The following is a 23,350-nucleotide window of genomic DNA, read 5'->3' on the forward strand; positions in this document are numbered from 1 at the left end:
AGGTTGTTTTAAAAAAATAAATATTTGAAATAATATTTTAAATGAAATAATCATTTGGAAATTCGCGAAAAAAATTGTCTATATTGTCAGCAAAGTGAAAGAACCTAAAGCTGTCTTATTCCGTTTCACTGATTTGAAGAACAAAAGAGAGAAAATTCATTTTAACTGAATAGATTCATTGCAAAGGCATTTCAGGGACGATTATTTTCACACATGTGAAATTCTTTTTTATTTTTCGGAAGAGGCAATAATTGCGCAGCAAAAAGTGGATCAAATGTCGTAGGACAGTAAAGGAAATTCCAAGTAATACTTTACATGTAAAGTCAAGTGAAAAAAGGTTGTTCCACCACAGTTAATTCCGTTAAGGGCTCTTAAAAATCGAAGTCAAGGATTAACGGTGTAGGGGTATAATTGCATGATAAAAAGTTGAATGACAATAATGGTATGATCCATGATGAAACATTCAGCGCCATTCTACTTTTTAATTTATCTGCGAAGAGATATAGTTAAGAAGAAAAAAACTACAAAAACAGCAAAAAATATCCTCACTTCCTTCTCCATAACTACATCCTTGCGTTACAGAATGTTTTCCTTTTTTTGAACTATGAAAACTCATTAGTTAATCAACAGATGGTTGATTATGATGCATCCAAAAATTCGGGCCTTTCTACTTTAGACCTCTTTTGTGAACATCTAATGGCTGTCTACAAATTTCAATTCCTTCTAAGTCATGGAATAATACGTGGTTATTGTTTGAGACTATATTTCGTAAAGAAGAAAAGAACTTTTCCCCTTATCTCACAACTTTTATACTAACATCCACTAACTTTTTAGTGATATAACCAGCTTTCTTCATTCACGTCTAATAATCTTTAAATAACTTTCTTTATCGGAATTCTGTCAATGATATCATAGAATAATTATTGAAATTTCTATTTATATAAAATAGCAGGGGAAAAGTGTTTTTGTAGAGAATTATACTGAAATTATAAATGAGAGAGTTAGAGTGTATATTCTAATAAAGTATTTATATATTTCTTATAAGAATTTGGTATTATTGTTTGGATATTTTGAAAATTAGAAAAGATGAAGAAAAGTGATTATATGTATGCGCTGTTTCAAAATAACTTAGCTAGTTTTTTTTAATAAAAAGTGTCGCATTTGAAGAAATATTACCGAATTAATAATAAAATAGCGAAGTTCGTAATTACTAAGACCAAAACAAGATAAGGCACCTCTGGTGAAATTTATTATTATTAATATTACTCGTGTCCTTTTAATTATGAACCCTATGTAAAGATATACTTAATAAATTCGTTTGATTTTTACTTAAATAAAGTACTTTCTTTCATTTTGTCAAAGATAGTTTTCGCTTCTGGACTACCTGGAATCTTTAGACCATTATTCTTATCAATACTACTAAATTCAAATCTCGTCTGGGAATTTTCTCTTAATAAATGTTTGACTTCTGTTAACCAGCCACTGAGCATAATGCATAACGTTGCTGGCTGGATGGGTGAAGCAAAAATGCTTTTCTTTTTCCCCTTTATCTCTGTAAGTGATACTGTGAATGAGGTATTATTGAGCTACCTGCTCACCCTATTGGGGCCTGAAGTTAGTGCTGTTCGCTGTGTAGTAGAATAGATTTTGGTCTTCTGTATTTGCAGTGTATTGCTTCACTGTAGTTGTTGGCTTGTTTGATCAGTGGATTTGAGTGCAGGGTTGCCTTGGAAAAGTATTTCTCACCTAAGTCGTGGAGAGGCGAGCGGATGAAAGGGATCTTTACTTCTCGGTGGATCTGGGAGTTTCTTATGTACCATGGGGCATCTAGGATCATTCTTAGGCACTTGTTCTGGATTCTTTGTAGTTTTTGTATGTTGGTTTCTGAGGTATGACTCTATGCTGGAGAGGTGTAGGTGATAACTGGGCGAATTACAGTTTTGTACAGCATTAGCTTGTTTCTTACATCTAGTTTGCTTTTGCGGTTGATCAGGGGGTAGAGTTGTACAATTACTTTGGATGTCTTCACTTCTGTTAGTTTGATGTGATTACTAAATAGCAGTTTGCTATCCAGTTTCACACCAAGATACGTTGCTTCTGTTACCCATGGGATCTTGAGTCCGTGGAGCTGGATGTCATCCTTGCTGGTGACTTTTCTTCTGGAGAACAGCACAGCAGAACTTTACAGGGGGTTTACCTGGATCCTCCAATCTGTTAGCCAAGTTTCTGGTGTGTTGATGCTCTCTTGCAGCCTTCTAATTGCTAGCTGAGGGCTGCGAGATCTTGAAAGTATCGCGGTGTCATTCGCATATAATGCTGTAATGATATTTCTCGGGTTTGAAGGGATATCAGCTGTATAGATCGAGTACAGTAGAGGTGCTAAGAGGGAACCCTGTGGCACGCCTGCACGGATCTTGCGTTTGGATGACACTGTTCCATTTAGTTTGATTTGCATGTGTCTGTCACTTAGGTTTGTTTTAATTAGTTTGACTAGTTTTATTGGGAAGTTAAATTGTATAAGTTTGTAGAGAAGTCCCTGATGCCATACCTTATCAAAGGCCTTCGCTATGTCGATGAAGACTGCAGCCGTCTGGAGATTCCAGTTAAAGCCTCCTACTATGTATTCTAGCAGACGGTGTATTTGTTGTGCTGTGGAGTGTTCTCTGCAGAATCCGAATTGCTCGTTTGGGATAATTCCGAGCTTGTCTTTGATTGCTTGTAGCCTTGTGAGTATAACCTTTTCAGTAGCTTTTCCAAGATTTGATAAGAGGCTAATGGGTGTGTAGCTTTCTGGAAGTTGAGGATTCTTACCTGCCTTTTTTATAGGTATGATATCTGCTGTTTTCCAGGTTGTCGGGAAGTGCTGAAATCTGATGATCGCGTTTGTTATATTAACAATATGTATTATTGCTTTTCTTGGAAGCAACTTTAGTGTTCTGTTGGTGATGCCATCAGGGCCTGGAGCCTTTTTGTTGCTCATTTGTGCAATGATTTGGGTTATTTCCCCTGGGGTAGTGGGGGAGATGGGTTCTGAGGTATCAGTGAGATTTAATGCTTTCCTGACATGGCGATGAACTTTATAGATGAGATTAATGTTAAGACTTTTGTACGATGGGCTGCACTGCTCCTCCAGGTTGTCTATGAGGGCTTCTGCCTTTTCCTTGTCTGTGTGTACTATTCCTTGTTTGGTTTGTATAGGAGGTAAGGGCTGCCTTTTGGTGCGTAGGATTTTTAAGAATTTCCATATGGAGTGATCTTCTGGGTTGAGTGTGGTTAATTTGGTTTCCCATTCTTGATTTGGGTGGTTTTGTAGAGCTTCTCTGACTTTTCTGTTGAGTTTGTTTAGTGTTGTTTTGTCCTGTGGTGCTCCAGTGTTGTGATATCTCTTTCTTGCTTTGTTCTTGGTTCTAATCAGGTCCATGATTTCTTCTGGGATCCTGTTGGTGGTGTGGTGGAGAGTGGTTTGCTATACTGAGGCTATTGCTTTCTGCATTTGGCTTGTTAGATTGATTATGGCTATATCTATCTCTTCTTTTTTCTGTATGATGGGTGGTGGACCAATGTATTCTGGTAGAGTTTTTGCGAGTTTGTTCCAAGCTATAAAGGAGTGCTGGGGTGAGAACTGTTCTTGATTGCCTAGCCTGAGCTGAATGGGGTTGTGGTCTGATGAAAGTTCTTCTATTGTTTCTAGTTGGTATTGGTATGGGATGTTTTTAAGTATTATGATGTCCAAAACATCTGATCTTCCTGTTGGGCTGTGGTGAGTGGGCTCAGTAGGTCCAACCACAATGGCAGAGTTGTGCATTGCATAGTTGTATAAAATATGTCCTTTGGTGTTAATGGATGAGCTAAACCAGGCTGTATGCTTGGAGTTGAGATCTCCTGCTAAGATTATGGAGTCTTTGGATTCCGAGGATAGAGTCTAAGTCAGATATTAGTAGTGGGATTCCAGGTGGGTTGTACGCTGCGTAAATCTTCAGACTGCCTGCGTTGCTGGTGTGCACCTCCACTCCGGTCACCTCTAGGTTCATAGTTGGGAGGTCAGGTACTGTGTTATGGTTTAAGTAGCTTTTTATGTAGACAGCAGTGCCTCCTCCTCTTGCACCAAGTCGATCCTTTCTGTACATGATAAAGCCTCGGAGTCTTGGGTTATTTGCTGGTCTGAGGTGTGTTTCTTTGACTAGAATGATGTCAGGTTTGTATCTGGATGCAAATTCTTAGAGTTCCAGTATTTTATTTGTTATTCCATTTGCATTCCAAGCTACAATCTTTAGTGAGTTTGGTTTGTGTTTTCTATTCATGACAGAGGGCTGTTAGGATGGTTTGCGTTCCTTGTAGGAATCTCTTTCTGGAGGAAGGTGAGGAGCTTGTCATGCTAAATTCTTACAGCATGGTGGCAAGCGAGGCAGTTAAGATATTTTCTAAGTTGGAGCCTCGCTGTTCGTAGGATGTGGTGTTCTTAGGTCGTGCAGCCTCAGCATACGTTTTTGTCATGTTGGTTGGCTGTGTTGTTGGTGTGAACTGAGACGAGGGGTGAGTTGCCTGCTTGGTAGTGGAGTTGTTACCGGGAGGGGGTCTGAGGCTAGTTTTTGTTATCCCACGGTTTCTTGGGTGGGACATGCACCCCTTGTAATTGGCAGGGTGAGGTCCTCCACAGTTAGCACAGCATGCCGGTGTTGATTTTGGCTTGGTGCAGGTGCTAGTCGGATGTTCTTTGCCGCATTTTAGGCATCTGTAGGGTGCTTTGCAGAGCCTTTGGGCATGCCCAAACGTTTGGCATCTGTGGCATTGTCCTGCCGATGCCTTCTTTCTTAGTGGCTCAGTTGTGATTTTGAGCCCACATATATTTTTTAATTCGTATATTCTTTTTGCGTGTTTGATATCTCTACCAGAACTAGTGGCATAGGTTTTTTATCCTGATCTTAGCATTCTGCTCACTTTAACTGGGGTCAGGCATTGGTTGATGAGATCGGCATTGACCTCGTCGGTCGTGATTCCCTCGGCAACCCTCCTGAGCACCACTTTAAGGTTCTTTTCACTGGCCAGTGCAAATGTGTGAAAAGGGAGCATGGAGTTGTCCAGCATTTTTGTTATCATGCAGTAGTCTGGGACTGATTCAGGCTGTATCTTTACCCCTTCCGTCTGTGTTTCTGGCCCAGGATTAGTTGATGTTCTGTTCTCTGAGCGATTTCCAGACTGAGGTCCACTTATGTTTGTCTCGGAGAATTACCGGGGGTACCTTTTCTTTATTTCCCGATACTGCTTGTGTGGGCGCATTTTCTTCCGTGGGATCGTCCGCGGTCCTTCGCCTTTTGTTTGTGTGTTCATCTGCTGTTGGTTCTGTCTGTCTGTTGTCCTCGGGTGTGGGGAGGGTAATGTTTTGTTCTGTGATATCGTCCTCTTCCTCTTCGGGTTCCTCTGCCTGTGTATACAGTTTAAGGTAGCCTGGCCATTCCGTTTCGAACTTTTGAAGGAGTACCTTAAATAGTTCTAAGGCTTCGTCTCTGTTTATGTGTTCAAGAAAATCTTTAACGTTGTCCATTTCTAGTGTGTGTGTGTAGGGGTTCAAAAACGATGGTAAATTCGCATGGAACTTTCGTAAAAATCTTAAAGCTTACCTTTACCTGGGTGGGTGCTGGTAAGGACATAGGTATTGCATTCTTCAGAGTCTCTTCGCTATCTCGCTGGTAACAGTTCTTTTGGTAAAGAGAAGCAGAATATTCCAAATTCGAAAGATCAGTTCGTAGTTCCCGATCAGTTGAAGGCATCACATTCAATCAATTCATTAAAAACAAAACTTAATCACTGCTGTAATAATACAAGGAGCGCTGATAAACACGTCTGTACTCACTGATAAATAGTAAAAACAATCAAATCAATCATTCCTCCTCAAACATCCATCATCTTAATCAATCAATCCTCCTTTTCACCAGCCACTGAGCAGTTTAATCCAGAGGTTTATACCTTTCTCAAGAATACTTGACCTGTGTACTATTCTCAAGAAAGTGTGATTTCCCAGAATCCTGTCAGGAAAGAACAGATTGCGGAGGTATTGAAATCGCGGTCATTTTTGAAACACGTTCCTGAGACAACAGCAGCTTATTTTTGTGCTGTTATTTGTAATAAATAGATGGGTAAAATCAATTTCTATATTACATAAACAGAGCATTTAATTTAAGTTTATTATTATTATTATCATTAATATGGTTTTGTGAAATTAGGTTTGTGCATTAAAATTCTATTGATTTTGAGAGTAAAACGTGGATGTTAGTAACTTTTCATTCAGCGAACCTAATTAATGTGAGATAAGCTGCAAAAATAAGTTCCTTACTATTTATTGCCTATGTGTAAATAAATAAATAAATATATATATATATATATATCTTTTTTTGCTTTTCTTTATGTGAATCCCAGGTAAAGTGTCTTTCGTATGCACGTGTAACAACTTAGTTGTTAAACTTGCATATGAAATTTAGTTGGCTAGTATTTGTAACGCATACAAGTGTATTTACCTAATCATATGATTGAAGTAGTTGTTGCAGCCGGTGAATGAAAGTGAATGAAGAGTGAATGAAAATGTTCTTATTTTGCTGTTACTCGTTTGTTTGAAGTTAACAAAACCAAAAAGTACTGTTCCTGTTTTTTAATCTTTTAACCTAATTATTTATTTTGTATTTAATAAATATTTATTTCGCTTTTGATAGATTAATATACATATTGAAGCCGAGAAAATTTGCTCCCGAGCTATTAAAAGAAAATGACTCATAGAAAAGCAAAACAGTCAAATTGTCTCTTATTTATATTAAAATTTAAATCTGTAGGCTTTTAAAAAATCGCGGCACTCGTGTTTCGAAACAAGCACATACACACTGAATTCCGAACTTACGAAAAAGTAGTATTTGTATTACTAGTTTTTGAGAACTGGATACAGACTGCCTTGATCGTCAATTTCAGTGGAAAAATTTCTTTATACTTCTTTCCTGATTGTCACTGGCATTTGCAACACAGATGCTATTCCGTTCGGTTTTAGAACAGAGGATACTCAGCCCATTGTTGTAATCTTTATGACCAGGCATAAACCACGGTATTCCAATTCCCGAATGGTGAGAGATTTCGATATCTGAAAAGTCCAGTAATTCATGAATACTTCCATTAATGGACAGCTTGGTCACTGACATTTGCTACACATTATTCAGGCATTCTGGGTCTGAGGTTTTCGACACATTCTCGAATATTATTGACTATTTAAACTTTAAAATATTTATTCATTTTTTTTTCATTATTTCATTTCATTAATTCTATTTCTTTAACAGTGTGCAGTAAATTTAAAAGCTTCCTCTTCAAAAAAATTAGGTGATGAACCTGAATGAACATTGATCCAGCAAGATGGAATCTCCTTAAATGATGCCGAAACACTGGAAATCGCTATGAAAGGTCAACCAGCGAAATCAAAAAGTGATTTTGTTCTCGGCTATTGGTCGGAAATTGGCAATGGAGAACATATTAATCTTATTCGGTCATGGTCAGTGCATTCTAAAGAAAAAGATTCTGTATCTTGTTTCAGTTGTAAGTTGTTTTCCAGTAATAAATTTCACTCTCGGATGACGGATATAACGATTGGGGGCATTTATATAAGCTAAGTATGCAATATTTTAACACGTAATTAAAACTTAGAGGGAAGGATCAGCAAAATAGGCTTATCACACAGGACGGAAAAATTTCTAGGGTTGGCCATAAAAGTTCTTCCATTGAGATCAGCTAAATTCTACCATGCCCTGAACTGTGTAATAAATAAATTGTGGGCAATTTATTTATTACCAAGTGAAAATTCAAAATCACACAACCACAAATTAAATGGTGGTATTAAATAACTTTTGGAATGAAGGACTTAAAGAAAATTGTACGTGTGATAATCCCTTTATCAACATTTGATTGTAATGAAAAAGGCCGTTTTTCTGAAGATGTTCCTCAACTGCCGAAACCATACAGCGTCTTTCCCTGACGTTTTAGAGCGTATACGACATCCATTGCAGTTACAGTCTTCCTTTTAGCATGCTCAGTGTACGTCACTGCATCTCTGATGCACTGACCTACATTTTTAATGCGCTTTTCTGGCAGAAAACGACAATTTTCAACTATAAACCTCATACGGTATACAATTGACGTACATGATTGCTAATGGGTATTTCTCTTAATATAAATTCGCTACTTAAACTACTTGCGCGATACGGGCAGACAGAAATTTAACGAAGATAAAATTTGATTTTTTAGTTGCGCGGTATTACCACATCATATGGAAACAAAATAAAATGACCTTTCAAAGAGGAAAATGAGCAATTGAAGTTTTTGATTTGGGAGGTTCATCTGAAATCATCAAAGTAAAAATGAATTTGAAACCAAATAATTTTACATTGTTGAAAGTGTTTATTTGGTTACCCTGTCCATTAGATGGTAGATTTTTCCTGGAATCCTATTAATTATGGAAGCCATTTTTACTTCCTAGGTCCACAGAATTTTCACTATTTTTGAATGATTTAAAATTAAAATTTCAAATCCTAAAGAGCAAGCAATAGTTCCAAATATCTAACACTGCATGCATTCATATAATTCTTCAACCTGAAACCAGCGCAACATCAATTCAAATTTACACCATACATTTTCTAAACTCACATTTGAACACCCTATGACTGACACGTTTGTTTTATTTTAATTTATTATGATGTTAAAGGTATCCCCTGTTTGATTTCTTATTAGCATTTTCACACATTTTTCAACATAACAGTCACCTTTTGGCTGTTATGTTGAAACTGCTCTTTTCCCCATTTTGCTCTCTATTCTGCAGGCCATTAAGTGCCGACGTCAGATTTTCAGATCTGGAGTGGTTGATTTTATTGGCAATTTAGACGAATTTATAATAGAGAGGGATAAATTACAGATTGTTGAAAGTTAAGATTTATGGATCCAGAATCAGAAATGATGTTAAATGTGAAGATGAAATTAAAAGGTTCGGTTTTCTTTTTTTTTTTTTTCTCCTCAATGACTATGTTAAACCTGACAAAAATTATTACAGATAGGTTTTATTCCACGAAAATTAGAATTGGCGAAGCAATGGAATTTCCATTTGTAATGATGTATGGATGTGAAAGATCGATTATGTAAGAAAAAAAAGGCAGAAAGCAAATTGATTGAGGCGCTATTACAAATCTCAAGTACTTCAACAATGACCAATAAGGTTTCAAAGAATATAAAGACAGAATTCTCTTTGGAGGCTATGATCACTGAAGAGATGTTGATGTAATTTGGACTTATTATGTGAGCAGAACGTTCAATGGTAAAGGCAAATATGTTGGCCAAGATTGACATGAGAAGAAGATGAAAACTGTAAAAGAGTTGGATGGACAACATAAAAGGACTTACCAACTTAACTTAAAATTACTGAAAGAAAGTACAAGAAGCCGAGTGAGCCTTTGTTCACAAGATCATCAAGAGTCATAAAACTGGATAACAAACATGTTTACCAAGTAGTTAGCTTATCCATGATCCAACGAACAGGCTGTAGGCTTGACCTCTGACCTGCAGGATGTATGTCTGGGTATTTTTGATTTTCTTTAGGTGGGTGATGCATTTCATTGTCCAGTGTAAGACCACATGAATTAGCTTAAAAGTTCCATGTTTGATGTATAGAGCAGGATTTTAAGACTATGTAAAAAACTAAATGAAAATACAAAAAAAGATGATAAATTATTTTTTTTATGAATCCATTTCATTTCATTTTCATTTTTGAGAGAGAGAGAGAGAGAGAATAGCCTTTTGATAACTAAAGTGATGAAACAATATGGTCCTTGATGTTATATGGCTTCTCTCTGTCTGGTGTGAAAAGTATTATTCTATATTGTGCGATATAGATAAAATGGATTATATCCCAATAGTCAAGTTGACTAAATGTGATAAGAGTGCTGCATATCTTTTGATTAAAGAGTGTGTCAAGATAGTTTATTCAGGATCATCTCAGTTAATGAGCGAGTTTAGTGACAAACCTTTAAACATTTGTAAAACTAGATAGTGGTTGTGTATATATATATATATATATATTTTATTATTTATATTGTGATCCATTTGCTGCACAAACACACACGCACACAAAAGTTTCAAATCATTAAGAAAAACCACTCAGAAAGAATGAGAAAAATATACTACACTTTGTATGTATTTAATGTTTTAAAAATTTTAATAAACCTATAGAATTAAAAGATGAAGAGAATGTTGAGTCTTTGAGAGGAGTATGTTCCTTCAGAAGTTAACCAGCACATACTGCTTTGGAGTACCCCCTTTGTTTTTTTTATTATCCAATGAGAGGTGGAAGTCAGCATAGTGGTGTGTGAGGAATCAGAATGAAGAAATCCACTAGAGTAGTAATCATGAAATATTGCACCTATAGAAGAGGAACTCTGCATCTGTACGATGGAGGCTGCAGAAGTCTGTGAAGGAGGGAACACCTATGACCTGAATTGCGGGCTACTAACCTAGCCCGCAATGTCTGAAAATATCTCTGTGGGCGACTATAAATGCGATCCAAAATTGTGGAATATTTTCGAGATTTTTAAAGTTTATAAGGCAATAAATATAACAAAAAAAAAAGAAAATTTACTGCTCATAACTTTATTAAAAAATAATAACAATAAAAAAATACAAAAAACTAAATTAATTATACAAACAAAATTGAATATTTTAGTTTAATTGGACGATACCTGACATTGCATAGATGCAGCTAAGCGATCATAATCTGGATCGTAGGAACTTAAAGAAATTCGTAAACACGATTCCGGATGTTGATCACTTAGCTGCGATCTATGTTTTATCAGCGTAATCAGTAAAGTGACAAAAAATTGCACTTGTTTATGTTTTCATGCAGAATCTCTTCAAGGTTCCGGCTGGTTTCTTCTGCTCTACCGATGATTGTGTTTCGTGATAATGACATATTGTAAACAGCAGTGATTATTTGCGATTTATTCTTAAAATTTTGAAATAATATTTCCCCAGCTTTGATGGCTTCCTTCCATAATTCTCCATCTTGAAGCGGCTTATTACGATTAATTAAAGTTTCAGCAACTTTTAATGACGCAATTGTAGCAGCCTTTGCGCCTGTATTGTACTTGACGAAAATATTTTGTTGTGCTGTCAGTAGTGTCTTCATTTGATGTATCTTTGCTTTTCTTAAGGCAATAATCTTCTTTCTTCGAAAGATTATCCCTGTGGATAAGGTTCTTCGTAGTTTTTATGAACAGTTCGATAGTGTCTTTCAACGTTTGCTTTTTTCGGTAAAGTCACATTCGCGTTGCAAATTATACATATGCATTTGTCTTTCATCATAATAAAGAAAAAATCTTCTTCCCATTCTTTATGATAGTGATAAGTTATTTTTTTTTTTCACACTTGTTCTTTTTCTCACTCATTGTTATCCTTAATCGTTTTATTGTTATTATAATTATTTAATAATACTAATTGAATTCACTTGCTTAATTTGAAATAATACACACCTCAAGACCGATAAACGGAAAACGATTTCATGGGATTTCTCGGTACTAAAATACTGGATAGCCGGGATACTTTGGCTGCAAGATTCTTGATCAAGAACAATACACAGATGGACTGTCAACTGGCAGTGTACACGTCATCAAACGTGTTACCATTGGGCGCGTTCAGAACTGTCAAAAACGTTTCTGGACGAAGCGAATCACGTGATTGCTGTAAAGCGATGGCTTCGTTGTTAACCGCTAAATTATGAACTTTACATCAGATTAGAAATAAATTAGTTTGATATGTTTGAAATTTTTTTAATCATTTAATAATTTTGATTATCTATTCATCTATCTATTCATTTTCAATCTATTTATTCGTTTAATTTGCTATATTCGTTAAGAAAAGAATAATTTCTACATTCAGGTGCCTTGCAGTCGACCGGTCTACGTCTTGGCCACCCCTGGTATAGAGTAAGTAGCTGGCTGGGTCAAAAAGTATCTTGAGCAGAAGAGAATGCCTAGTTTTTTATGTGATGTGATTATGGCAGGAGAGGCTGCAAGTAATATCAGTCCACAGAAAGATCCAATCCTTTCTGGTATTTTTGGAGGTAAGACAATGTGAAAGGGTAAAAAAAATCAAAATGAAAATGAAACTTATTCGGAGTATCTCATATTTTTTATTGTTCTTCCCACATCACCTCAATTTGCGAAGGGATTTTTTTCTTTTTCTTTTTTTTCACAGAAACGCTTAAACATTTGGGACATACATATTCAGTATATGCAAAAATTAAACAAAATCAGTTTAGGGCCTAAAGGGTAGAGTACAAAATGGGGAAAATGGGCATTTGGGAGACCTGAAATAGGTGGGTCTGAAAATGCAAATAAGAAATCAAAAACTATACTTTCAGCATGGTCGTCGCGCAGTGAGGCTAACAATTAAATATCGCCCGTGATGGATTATAAGACAAATATATAAGAAAACCTTCAATTCCTACTTTGTTTTTATTACAAGAGATGCAAAATTACATTATAATGTTAATTAAATGTTTGCTCTATGGGGATATCACACACAAAGCACTTTTCATAAACTCTTTTAAATATAAATTATAAGCGATGTTCGCTTTATCGATATAGTTGCTAGACCAACTAATCTTTGGTCATTGCTGTTCGCAAATAAATTCAATAAGATTGGAAAAACTTGTTTCCGCAATTGCTATGCTAGCAAGAATTGTTATACGACGGCGTATACCGCATTATGGCTGAATGAATGACCTTATTAAGTCAGTGCCGTGACAGGGAGTATGCTACTCCCTGTCGACGGTACTGACTTTCAGCATTAAAATGGCAGTTAAAAAAATCCGAAACTGAACAGTCTGGAAATCAGGTGTGTAAATAATGATTTGTGTAAATGTAGGGTTTACCACGATGAGTCTTCTGACCATGTTATAATAATTTTAAGACCCTGCAAAATTGGGCAAATTCTGTGGATCTGCAAATAAAAAATTGTCACTAATAGGATACCAGCAAAAAACCAAAATATAATTTTCCATCTAAAGAAAGTTTACATGGTTGCCAACATCCTTCTAGGGAAGTGGGGGGTACGTGGCAATTTTCGGCTGTGCATCATTAACGCATGGAATCATTATTAAGAAAAAAAAATATTTAAACGTATATATTTCTCAATAAATTATATATTATGTAAAAATTCTCCTACTCAAATTGTGATAACTACTTCATTTGAATAGTTTGCAAATTCGCGGGCGTATTTGAAAACTAATCACTCGTGAATCTTCGCGTATGAATGTACATTGCGAGTCTGAAATGATAGCGAAGAACGTATGATAGCGATTGATAAAAAAAGTAATTATATGCATCACTTTTTTTTTTATTAAAAATAAGGCAGTATTTTTTTAAAGGAAAATCTAAATTCAAGTAAAATAGACATTAGCAACGAAATATACTTTTTTATTTTATTTATTTATTTATTTATTATTATTATTTTGATAACGGTGTACTCGGTAATAATGAAAATTTAGTAAAGGTTACATGGATATCAGAAGTTTGAGAAACACTGTTCTAGGGCAGTGGTGGCGAACCTGTATCACGCGTGGCAGAGGTGACATGCCTAGAATTTTGCTGGCACGTCAACGATTTACGTATGATAGATATCCTTTTATACGCTTATAAATTATTCCACCTTTTTTTTTAATTGTTACAATATGTACAAGTTAAATTTTATTTTACAGGAGAGAGCAACTATGAAGACATGAATTTGATTGGTGCGGAATTAACAAAAGATCACGCGACCCAAAGACAAATGGAACCGACAAATTTTGAGAGTTGAAATGCTAATTCTCTTCAACCGAATTCCATAACATCATCTGTCATAACAACATTCACTATATATTTCTTAGTTTTAAGGCATTCACGACGGGGTGTCGTTTATCATTCCGACAGAGCTTCTCATTACCGGGGGGCTCTACTCACACAAAGTTTCAACCCTTGGTTGATTTTTATTGCCTTGTTTGCGTTTGAGCTGGAAGGGGAACTCACACAAGCATTATATGGCATGTTTCAATTCGTGGTAGAATTTTATTTGAAGTAAGCCTTTGTGATCTGTTATAATGACATCAAGAATTTCAAATGCAATCATACAAACACTTGTTTCTTGTTATTGAAAAATTGGACAATAGTTTTAGTTAGATGCTGTGTTTCCTGTGAAAGTGCAACATATGGTTTTGCTTGCCTGTATAGCTTAGTTTAAGCGAGAGGGTTACATGTGATTCATTAGTTAGCACCGTTTTTATTCCAGCTGTCTCTAATTGCACTATTTGTTGAGAAATATATTACACAGAGACTCTGTATCTTATTCAGGGATACAAGAAAACTTTTTTTTTTTTCTTACAGTATGTAATGACTGTTGGTGAGGGCATGATGTTTTTGTGTGGGAGGTATATATGCAAAAAAACCTTTAATGTCTTTTTCCATAAAGTGAAATCATGGGTGCCAGTTACATGCGAGGGCACGTTATATTCACAAGTCCACATCCTTCTGCTGCCTCTTCTGCTCCACTGGCTTCTATTGTTATACACTTCACACATGAAAATAAGCTTAAACAAGTTCATGTGGGGAGGTAGTAACTTGCTTGCAGTGGTAAACAACCCCCCTCGCTAACAGCCACTATACTCCAGAGGCAATAAAAACAAGTACTTTTATTATGCCAGTAAATAAGGTATAAGCAGTCTGTGTAATATATTTCTCAACAAATAGCGCAATTAGAGACAACTGAGATAAAAACACTAATTAATGAATCACATGTCCCCTCGTAAAGAAACTATGCTGTATAAACTGAAACAAAAGCATATGTTGCATGGGCAAACACAGTATCTAACTAAAAACTATTGTTATTAATTAGATGTGTGTGAGTTCGATTTCCCAAGTCTGCAATAAAATTCAACCGAACGTGTTAAAATTGTAAACGTGTTAAAATTCGTAAAAGTGTTCAAACTAAGTAATATATATCTATCTATCCCAATGGATTTAACAGGCCTTTAAGGCCCACAACCTTCCAAGCAAGCTTGGATTTCGTAACCGAAATACGAGGATAGAATGGTCACTGCTATGCCTCAAGGTATTCTTGACTGTATTCCTGTGTGTTCAAGGGTCCGGTTTGCCTGCTTGCAGGATGAAAAACACCAGATAAACTGGCGGAAAAAACCCTACTGTCCGCGCCCAAGACCGGCTAACTTGGCTATGGCTGAGGAAGATCCTTCAGCTCCTCACATCATAGGCCTGCCTTTGCTGTCTGTTTCGTGTCAGGCTTAATTACCGTAAAGGGAGAAAAGTCACAAAAGTGAAAAATGTTCCTTGTCTGGGGATTCCCTTATTAAGATAATATTCACTAATTTCATGTTATCAGTCTGTGGTGTGTCAGTATCGGTAAGTGGTGATATTATTTGATGTATTCTATGTTAAAAAATTTAACCCTGAGATGAATAAGAGGCTCATAAAAAATAAAAAAAAAAATTCCCCGAACAATCAGAAGAAGCAGAAACAGACAAAAAAAAGGATAGTACTTCATATATTACCAGAACAGCCCGTATCGTCTTCAGAACCAAACGGTAAGAGGCAAAAAATGTAATACGTGCATTTGATTTTTGCAATTTTCGCTGTGTATGTTTTGAATTGAATATTAATAGAATAAATATTATAATAATATATCTCTATTACGATTTTTTTTTAGGGGGCCGTGAAATATTTTCATTTTTGCAAAGGGGGCCCTAACATTCAGAAGTTTTGGAAGCACTGTTCTAGTGGCTGACACTTGAACAAGTTCGATGGATATCAGAAGCCTTTTGAAGATAGCAGTAGGAGCATGTTATTAATGTGTACTTCAGCTGAATATAAATACTTCGATTCCTCTGATAATTCTGTTATCGGTGTTTCGGTATCATATTTCAGCCTAGAAAATTTTTGTTAATTCACTAAAATGCTAATATATTTCAAAGCAAACTTGATGACTGAAATATTTCTGGACATTTTTTAGGACTTCACGGATTAATTTTTGTTCAAATCATATTAATTCAATGCTTTCCAAAAGTAAAATATTTCTGGACTGCAGAAATCCTAAGGAAAAAACCAAGCAGCTGAAACAGTAATTTTGCACATTCAAGGGATTGGCTAGCATATGCTAAATTTTTTTCTAAAATTGAATAACATTTCAGTAAAAAAAAAGGCTATTAATGATCTGAAGATGATTTTTGATTTTCAGATGAAAACTCTCAAAGGCTTCAAGCAGACTTCTTGATGCAAATTTCACAATTGGTAATTTAGGTAAAAGGGCCCAAGTGCCATTATCTGTGCTGTCAAGGATACTTTTATTTGATTTTCGTTAATGGAATGAATATTCGACAGAAAATACAAGAAGTAATAATTTTCTCAACTCTCTTGCAATACACATTCTGATAAAATTGCAGATAGTGGGATTTTGTCTCATACAACCGTCTTGAAGAATATATCAGTAGAAATTTAGCCACAGTTTTCTTTTCTGCAAAGTGTAATAATGCATTTCTACTTGCCCATATAACAGGGCTCTGAAACTCAATGAGAAACTTATAGAAGATAATTATTTTTATAGAACTGAATATTATAGAGTTATTCACAAAACCCTCTTGACTGCTAGTAAATGGTAGACTGGTTGACGCTCATTTACTGCCATAGAAAACGAAAAATAATAACTGTTCTTAAAACCGGTAAATATATTTTATATGCAAACCATTGCTTACCTCCAAGAATAACATTCGATATAAAAACCTTAGCTCTTATAATCAGAACTTGCTGACATCTTCGGAATAAAATTCCAGATAATCATTTTAATAATCGGAAATTTTTGAAATAATTTATACTTCATTGTATGTATAATCGTAATAATTATAACAACAGTTCATGAACTACTAACGGACTTCAGACAAGAAGACTGTTTTACTGTTATTGCTTCTGCAGATCGCGCACTAAATTTTGAATTTAAGAGAGTTGCTTCCTGTTGTAAAACGCACTATTTCCCAAGAGTCATGCTCTTCATAGATATACACATCAACAACATATGAATACAAAGACAGTTCCAATAAAAAACTGTTTATTTCGCATGCTTGTTTTTTCTTTTCTTTTCAAAAGTTTCTTATTATTGCAGCAGTTTAAAATTCATTTGTAAACTGAAAGTTGTTGTTCTAACTCTAATCTTGTAAGATGTCAGTGTTATGAGTTTGTTGTGTTATTCAATTCTGAAAGAAAAAATAGCATTATTTCAAACGCTAAGTAACCATTGCAGAAGTAGGTGGCTTTTCCCTTCTTATGCAAACAATATATATAATATAATATTATAATTATAATATATTCTTGCATCAGTTTGCTGAAATTCATATCTGGTCTTGTAAGATGTCAGTGTTATAAAATGCAATGTTTATTTTGGGTTATTCAATTCTGAAGGATAAAATATGAATTAGAATTTCAAACGCTAATTAACCTCTTACTACAGATTCTTTCTATTTCATTTTTTGAACGTGTTCCATCCATTTATGTCTATATATTTTAATTTTTTCTATTACAGATTCTTGGTTTAATTTTTTCATAATTTCTTCGTTTCTTTTGTGATCAAATAAAGTATACTTTGCAGTTTTTCTCACAAACTTCATTTCTGCTGTTATTAATCTTTGTCTTTTTGTTTTATTGTCCAGATTTCACTTCCATACAATAAGACTGGTAGGGCTAATGTATTATATACTTTTAATGTGGTTTGTTTTTGAATTAGGTTTGGTATATATATAGTTAATTACACCTGTTATTTTTAAATATTATTTTGCAAATTTTACATTTATATCTTTATCATTTTCATATTTGATCATACATCCTAGATAGTTAAACGAATTCCCCTGTTCTAGGAACTTATCTATTACTATCTTATTTCTTGCTGGATTTTGTCCTTTAAAGGCCATACTTTTTGATTTTTCTGGTGATATTATCATACCATAATTTTTGGCTATCTCATTTAGATCTAAAATAGCGTTCTGTCAGTTATCTTCAGAATTTGTAATTATTATTTGGTCGTCGGCAAAATGTTCACAGTAGGAGAAAGTTTAATACCTTGATGGAAATTTTTATTCCATTTTATTATTATTTCAATTAGTTAAATATTAAAAAGAATTGTTGAGAGGAGACATTCCTGTTGGACCCCTTGGTTTATATCTCTCTCGTATATGATAGCTCATGATACAATCTAATTTGTATTTGATTATTTTCATATATACTTATGATAGCTTTTAGGATATTATTTGGTATTTGTCTTTCATTTAATATGTTAAACAAAATGTTTCTTTTAACTTTGTTGAATGCTTTTTCAAAGTCCATAAATGCAATACGTGTTTCTAAATTGTATTCTCTTCTTTTCTCTATTAATTTTAGGCAAAAGGCTGGGTCTATACATGATCGTCCTATTCTTATCATATTCTGTACGTCTAAAATAAAGTTTTCAGAATATTTCATTAGTTCGCTATTTAAAATTCTGCTATAGATTTTAGGGTCATCTCTATTACCTTGTTTGAAGATAGGAATCACAACAGCTTTTTTCCATTCTATTGGGGGTTACCAGCTGTATAAATTTTATTTAAAAATAATAAAAATCTTTCTTTGAATCTTGTTCCTGCATATTTATAGTTGTGAACCTAGCTTATCTTCTCCAGGTGATTTTCCATTTGTTGTTTCTTTCAGGGTGATTTCTAATTCTTCTTTAGTTTTTTCATTTTCATTAGGTGTTATCTTTTTTAAAATATTTATCTGTCCACAATTCTGTGTAGAAATTCTTCTAATTTCAATTAGGTGTTTAATTTTATGTTTTCTTTAGTATCTGCATTTAGGCATTTCGAAATCTTATATACATTGGGTCTTATCTTTTTCTGACTTCTCTTTTAGCTACGGCTCTTATTTTTTATATTCTATTTCACCTTCTAATCTTTTACTGCTTAACCATTTATGATAGGCTTCTTTTTTCATTTTGATTATTTCTTTGGTTGTATCATCCCATATCTTCAGTTTTTTCCTTTCATTGAATTTTTTGGTCTTTCCTAAACTTTCATTTGCATCTGCATTTGGTATCGTTTTTATATTAAGCCATTCTATTCCTTCATTTTGTGATATTTTTTCTACATATTGGTTAATTCTTTGTTCATATAGCCATTGTATATTTGTGTTATTTAATAGTCTAGATTTATAAACAAATGTTTTAAATTTCTTTCTGTTCTTGTTACTTGTAGCCATTTAGTTGGTGATCTTAATTTATTTTAACGAAGAAGTGGTCACCCCTTATTTCATATAAAATAATCTAATATTGATTTCCATCCTCTTGCTGCCCAAGTATATTTATATATATCTTTATGCTTATAGATAGACATTATTTTTAGGTTATTATAAACTACAATATCAATCAATTTTTTACCATACCTGTTTAGAGTATGTTCTCCATATATTCCTATATTATTATTAATTTTCGTTTTTCCAATTCTTGCGTTTAAGTCTCCTACTAAAATTACATAGTCATTTTTAATTATTTTATTATATTTTTTTTTAGCTGATTATAAAATTCAATATTATCCTGTTCTCTTCCTTCTTCTCGGGCATATAAACCAATTATTGTTAAATAACATCTGTCTTTTTTATTCTAGATTCTATTATTCTTTCATTCCATAATTTATAATGTTTAACTGTTTGAAAGGAGCTATGAATTCAAATCATGACTCTTGCTTGTGCTCTTTGGTCTGTCAACTCCACTGTATATCACATTAAAATTTTCGGTTCTCATGGTTCTTCTTAATTTCTTTTTTGTTTCGGTGGTTATTGCTATTTTATAATTTCTTTCATTTAATATTTGGTCTAATTCTATTTCTTTATATGCTATTCCTTTTACATTCCAGTTTGCTATATGTATTATATTTTGTCGTTTCCATTTCCGTTTTACCTTTTCCATAGATTCATTCCGATTACCTTTTTCTGTCAGCTTAAAAGTAGAATAATATTCTCCATGGCAGGTGACTAGCCTGATGATGGAATAGTTCAGTGGTAGGGCTGCTACCTGAGGCTTCTGAACTAGCCTTCTTCCAAATTTAAACTGATAGGAGGAATTGGGTATATTGAAGGGGAACGAAGATTATTTTAGAATCATACTAAAGGTTTATAGAGGAGGCATGGTTATGACGTCAGAAATGGAAAGAACCCCCATGGCCCTCGCGTTATTAATAGCATTTGGGTCATAAAATAGGAAGAGTTGGCTGATAAGCCCTTATAGGAAAGATTAAAGTGAGTGGACCTTCCTCAAAGTAGAAGAAGAGAGAATAGATAAAGCTAGGGGTTCATGAGAGTGCCACTCCCATTACACTAAAGATGATTGCCCCTTATGTCCACGAGTCATAAGGGGCAATTTGGGTGGTACGAATACAGTATATTCGTACCACCCACCCATATGTACATATAAACTGATACTGGGGGGTATATATATACACCCATACATGGTAGGTTTCCCATATCCACCACCCAGGGGAGGCGCTCTCTTGGGGTTACAGGTCCCCTCCCCGATACACACATAACATAACATACCCGAATATAAAGATCAACTACCTGTTACTATGAATATTTAACCAATGTCCTTCACACTTTTACTTTATCGAAGAAAATCGGTAGGATTGGTTCCATTTAATTATGTCAGTTGGTTTTAATGACCGCCATCAAAATTGATCAAAAAGAAATTCAAGCTAGCAAATGACGAATCTCTTTGACTGCTAGTAAAATTATTAATCAGACAATTAGCGATTACTACCTGAAATGAGGCATAAATAAAATACTGCATAGTAACTGTAAACCCTGGAAAAAAAAGAATAGCATAGTAGATAAAAAAAAAGCTTACAGTATACAAAAGATAATTGAGGTATTGTACGATCAGGCTCCCTTTATCAATATGTGGTGGCCCTGAAAAGGGCCGTTGAGCTTTAGTAAAGAAAATTTATCTTCTAGCTGGCTTCTTCTTTCCTGCAGCCTTTTTAGGTGTTGCCTTTGCTTTCTTTGGCTTTGGAGCTTTAGGTTTCTTCGGAGATTTTGCGGGTTTGCTCTTCTTGGCTGCTGCTGGTTTTTTCGTAGCCTTTTTAACGGCGACTTTCTTGGGCTTAGCGGCTTTCTTCACAGGAGTTTTCGCTTTCTTGACAGGAGCGGATGCTTTCTTGGGGAGAAGTTCTGTTGACTTTGAAGTCCCAGCACTCATCTTAAATGAACCTGATGCACCCTTTCCTTTGGTCTGAATCAAGTCTCCAGTAGCAACAGCCGTCTTCAAGTACTTCTTGATGAATGGGGATAAACGTTCAATATCTACCTTGTAGTGGGACGAGATGTACTTCTTAATAGCTTGAAGCGAAGAACCTCCACGCTCTTTGAGAGACGATATGGCAGCATTTACCATGACAGACACCTTAGGATGCGATGCAAGTACCTTTGATTTCTTGGGCTTGGATGCTTTTCCCTTCTTCGGTGTAGCGGCAACGGAAACAGCATTCTCTACATCAGACATGATCACTAATTTCCAAAGTAACACACGCACACGCTTGGCAAAAGAGGAGGCAATGAGTGCGCGCGCAGTTTTGGCTCTCCTATTTATGCGATCACGCGGACGCACGAGAAAGCTTCCGTGAAAGTTTGCGAGCAGCGAGAGTTGGATCCACAGCAATTTTGTGTTTCTTTGATGTTTTATAAATAATTTTTGACATTTTTTTAATGAAAATATTTTAATAAAATTTATAGATATGAAAATTGAAATGTGCGTAGATTCTGATAACCTCTTTCTAAACATTATAGACACTTATGGTATTTGTAAATTCCATAAAAATGCTCGACTTATCCACCTACAAATTACGAAGTGTTCTAATTAGAAGCGTTTTTCATTTAAGTAAAAATTTTTAAACAGTAAAAATAATAATTGAAAATGAAGGTTATACCCGAATCATGAAATTCTTTTGGTTTTCAAAGTTTTCTAATAAGCTGAATATTTGAAATAATTTTGTTTATACCTCAACCTGAAACACCAACGAAAAAGCGCTCCGTTGTGTAACACATCCTGAAGAGATTGATGCATGTCTGAAATAATCAAGACATAATCGATGGTAAATTCACAATTTCCTTTTAGAATAATGCTTTATTATTACAATATTCATATATGTAATAATAAAAAAACCAACGTTTTTTTTTTTTTTTTTAAATTCTGGCATTGCATGGACTGGATATCTTTTTTGTGTGTTTTTCTTTATTTGTATTGCAGTCATACTGGCTATGAAAGAACAGAGAGAGAAGTTTTGAAATATAACATGAAAATGTGATCCATGAAATAGCTGATATATGTAAGAAGTTAAATTAGCAGCACTGAATGAATAATGAGTATGATGTGTTTTTTACTATAGCTAATTTCTCTGAGAGAGGGAGAGAGAGTAGTTAGCTTTACTGAGGCATTGAAGAACACTTCGCTGTCTTCTTTGACATTTCTTAAAATATTACATTGACTGATTGTTAATAGTAATAAAAGGATCATCCATTTTCTTTTCCTTTTGGGTTTTCAAAGATCAGGAGTGTTTTTAAACATGACTGTAGCTTAAGTGTTAACACATCACGGTTGCAATTGGCATCAGATTTGTTTACCTTCTAATATATTTTTTGTTCAGTTAACGAAAGGAAAATATTTACTGCATGTTTTAATTCGTGATCCAGGAAAATATATTTATATTATTTAATTTTTAATTATAACAATATTCATAGGATTTTTTTCTTTAGAAAGAAAACCGGGTCCATAAAAATGCCTTATTATTATTATATACATTTACCTCTTGATAATGTTATTAAAGTAGTCTATATAATAAAATATTAGAAATGTTACTTTGAAAGCATATTCTGAAGCAGTTAATATTATCTTTTCTTGACATGTCTTATTTAAACTTTCTAAACTCTTAGGAGAAAATATCCAAGCCATTCGACCAATCATGTTGTTAAATTACTTATTGGTTCTGTATTCGCAATGTGAAATCTTCAGACGTCAATCGGCTAAACAAAATAATATCTGAAACCTTAAGTACATTGAGGTTAATTTTAATTTCGTATCCGGTTTTATGAACTTTTTCATTGTTGACACAACAATGGCGGCGCGTTTCTAAAGAGATGCAAACTCTCCAGAGAGAGAGAGAGAGAGAGAGAGAGAGAGACCTCTAACATTGCTGTATTAAGTGCAAATCAACTGCATTCTATTGTTTCGTGCA

The 23,350-nt window shown here is 34.5% G+C and overlaps 1 pseudogene; it reads right to left on the reverse strand.

Moving 5' to 3' along the window:
• Window positions 1–20,904: 20,904 nt before the first annotated feature.
• On the reverse strand, window positions 20,905–21,645 carry LOC150092228 (histone H1-III pseudogene; annotated as a pseudogene).
• Between the last annotated feature and the right edge of the window lie 1,705 nt (window positions 21,646–23,350).

Source organism: Typopeltis vanoorti, unplaced genomic scaffold (genome assembly GCF_054136105.1).
Source record: "Typopeltis vanoorti isolate ZY-2024b unplaced genomic scaffold, IOZ_Tvanoo_1.0 HiC_scaffold_120, whole genome shotgun sequence".
Lineage (NCBI taxonomy): Eukaryota > Metazoa > Arthropoda > Arachnida > Uropygi > Thelyphonidae > Typopeltis > Typopeltis vanoorti.